Raw genomic sequence first — 3,949 nt, forward strand, 5'->3', positions numbered from 1 at the left:
GACATGCTATATGGTTGGTTCCCATAGAGAGATAGAAGATTAGGAGTTTCATTGATGGCCTCAATTATGGGTTACACTACAATTTGGCTCGAGAGGCCGAGACGGATGCTAGGTTTGACCAGATGATCGAGATTGCTAGCTGTTTGGAGTAGGTTTGTAGGCATCAACAGTGCCTCATATGGATACCACGCACATTACAACAGAGGTCATCCTTTTATGCCCACCCAAATAACTTGTCATATTCCTCTTAGTTTATCAGTTACCACTGTTCATACAGTGCTCGCCCAGTTCAGTCATTATTTAATGCACTACGAGCATAGAGTTCTTACTATGCTTCATCTGCTTAGGTCTCCACAGGCAATTATTCGGATTATCAGGGTCAGAAGCTTCGTTAGAGGAGAGGTTTTTTTAGTGTGGAGACATGAGTCATCTCAAGAGGGACTACACCAAACTTCTGAGCAGAGTTCCACAGTAGAGCTCACAGCCTATAATTTCAGCACCAACAGCTACACCACCCGCATAGCTAGTTAAATGTGGGGCTCAGACTGTTCGAGGCCGCCCTAAAGGGGGGTAAATCTGGTGGTCAGGCCCATTTCTATGCTTCTCCCACTAGGCCAGAGGTAATTGCTTCTGATGTTGTGACCACAAGTATTGTTTCCATGTGCCACCAGGATGCTTCAGTGTTATTTGACCCTGGTTCCACTTATCCATAAGTGTTATCTTATTTTTCTTGTTATTTGGATATGCATCATGATTTTTTAGATATGTTTCTTCATGTACCTACACCAGTGGGGGATTCTATTATGGTGGATCTAGTATATCGGTTGTGTGTCGTTACCATTGGAGGTTGTGAGACTAGGGTTGAACTATGTTGCTAAGTATGATCGATTTCAATATGATTTTAGGCATGGATTGGTTGTCACTATGTCAGGCTATTCTTGATTGTCACACTAAGACTGTGACGTTGGTGATGCTGGGGTTTCCTAGGGTTGAGTGGAGAGGTTCCCTAGATCATGTTCCTAGTAAGGTGATTTCATATTTGAAGGCTCAACAAAGATGTTAATGCGGATACTCCTACTGTTGAGTCAGTTCCGATCATTAGGGACTTTCCATATATGTTTACCGCGGACCTACCGGGCATGCCACCCGACAGAGATATTGATTTTGGTATTGAATTTGTGTCCTTCACTCAGCCTATCTTTATTTCCAACATACCACTAGCACTAGTAAAGTTGAAGGAATTGAAGGGACAACTTCAGGAATTGCTTGATAAGGGTTTCATCAGGCCTAATGTGTCGCCTTGGAGTGCGCTGGTTCTATTTGTGAAGAAAAAATATGGTTCTATGAGGATGTGCATTGACTAAAGGCAGCTAAAAAAGGTTACAGTTAAGAACAAGTACCCACTACCGTGTATAGATGATTTATTTGATCGGTTTTAGGGTGCTAAGGTATTCTCGAAGATTTATTTGAGATTGGAGTACCATTAGTTGAAGATCCGGGCTCTAGATATTCCGAAGACGGCTTTCATGATCTGTTATGGTCACTATTAGTTTCTGGTGATATCTTTTGGGTTGACCAATGCCCCAACAACTTTTATACACTTGATGAACAACGTGTTTTAGCCATATCTCAATTCTATTGTCATAGTTTTCATTGATGATATATTGGTGTATTCTTGTAGGCGGGAGGATCATGAGCAGTACTTCAGAATCACGCTTTAGACTTTAAGGGAGAAGAAGCTATATGATAAATTCTCCTAGTATGAGTTTTAGCTTGATTTGGTGGCATTCTTTGGTCATGTAGTATCTAGTAAGGGGATTGTGGTGGATCCAAATAAGATTGAGAATACTTTGTGTTAGCCCAGTCCATCTTCCGCTACTAAGATCCGAAGTTTCCTAGGTTTGGCTGGGTATTATTGCCGTTTGTGCAGGGTTTTCATCTATTTCAATGCCATTGACTAGATAGATGTAGAAGGGTGCCTCATTCAGGTGGTTTGATAAGTGTGAGGAGAGCTTTCAAAAGCTCAAGACAGCCTTGACTAAATTTGCAGTTCTAGTTTTGCCCTTGGGGTTGGGTTCTTATACAGTCTATTGTGATGCTTCTCCGATTGGTATTAGATGTGTGTTGATGCAAGAGGGTAGAGTTATTGCTTATTCTTTGGGTCAGTTGAAGCCTTATGAGAAGAACAACCATGTTCATAATTTAGAGTTGGCAGCTATTGTTCATGCACTAAAGATTTGGAGGTACTATCATTTGCGGCATGTCATGTGAGTTGTTCATGGATCACAGGAGTTTCTAGCACTTATTCAAGCAAAATGATCTTAACTTGAGGCAGCAGTGGTGGTTAGAACTACTAAAAGACTATGATATCACCGATCTTTATCACCCCGGGAAGGCTTATATGGTGGCCGATGTCTTGAGTATAAAGGTTGAGAGCATGGAGAGTCTTGCTTTTATTTCGATTGGGGAGAGATCATTAGCATTGGATGTTTAGGATTTGGCCAATCGGTTCGTGAGACTGGATATTTCTGAGCCTAGTCGAGTTCTTGCTTGTGTGGTTTCACAATCTTTTTTGTTTGAGCTCATCAAGGTGCACTAGTATAATGATCCCCATTTGCTTATCCTAAAGGACACGGTGCAGTATGGTGATGCTAATGAAGTTACTATTGGTGATGATGGTGTATTGAGACTATAGGGTCGGATCTGTATTCTGAATGTGGATGGGTTGTGTGAGTTAATTATTAAGGAAGCCCATAGTTTGTAGTATTCTATTCATTCGAGGGGCCAAGATGTATCATGATTTAAGGCAACACTATTGGTGGCAGAGGATGAAGGATGATGTTGTTGAGTATGTTGCTCGATGTGAACTGATATCAAATGAAGTACGAGCATCAGAACCGGGTAGTTTGCTTCATAGGTTTGATATTTCGAAGTAGAAGTGAGAGCGTATCACTATAGATTTTGATGTGGACTCCCACGGACCTTGACGATATTTGACGCAGTATGGGTGGACAGACTGCCCAAGTCTGCACACTTCATTCCAGTCATGACTAATTATTCTTCAGAGCAACTAGCACAAATTTATCTTCATGAGATTGTTCGCCTTCATGGTGTGCTCATGTCTATCATCTCAGATTGGGGCACATAGTTTACATTGCATTTTTGGAGGGCAATACAGCAAAAGTTAGGCACATAGGTCGAGCTGAGTACATCATTTCATCCCCGGATGGATGGGTAGTCTAAGCGCACTATTCAGATATTGGAGGACATGTTATGTGCCTGTGTCATTTATTTTGGAGGTTCATGGGATCATTTTCTTCCATTGGCAGAGTTCGCCCTACAACAACAGCTATCAGTCGAGTATCTAGATGGCTCCTTATGAGGCCTTATATGGGAGGCGGTGTCATTCTTTGATTGGTTGGTTTGAGTTTGGGGTGGCTGAGTTGTTGGGCACTGATTTGATCTCTGATGCTTTAGAGAAGGTGAAGTTGATTTAGGAGAGGCTTCGTACATCACTATTCATGTAGAAGATTTATGCTGACAGGAAGACTCGTGATGTTGCATATATGGTGGGTGAGAAGGTTCTACTTAGAGTTTCTCCCATGAAAGTGTGATGAGGTTCGGGAAGAAGTGCAAGTTAAGACCTAGGTATATTGGTCCTTTTGAGGTGCTTAAGAGGATTGGAAAGGTGGCCTACGTACTTGCCTTGCCACCTAGACTATTGGGGGTTCACACAGCGTTTCATGTTTCGCTACTCTGGAAGTATTATGGTGATCCATCACATCTTTTGGACTTCAGCACAGTGCAGTTAGATAGGGATTTGACTTATGTTGTAGACCCTGTGGCCAATTTGGATTGGTAGGTTAGAAAGTTGAGGACGAAGAGTATAGCATAGTGAGGTTTATTGGAGGGATCAGCCAGTTAAGGATGCTACTTGGGATACCGAGCA

This window comes from Nicotiana tabacum, chromosome 20 (assembly GCF_000715075.1).
Source record: "Nicotiana tabacum cultivar K326 chromosome 20, ASM71507v2, whole genome shotgun sequence".
Classification (NCBI taxonomy): domain Eukaryota; kingdom Viridiplantae; phylum Streptophyta; class Magnoliopsida; order Solanales; family Solanaceae; genus Nicotiana; species Nicotiana tabacum.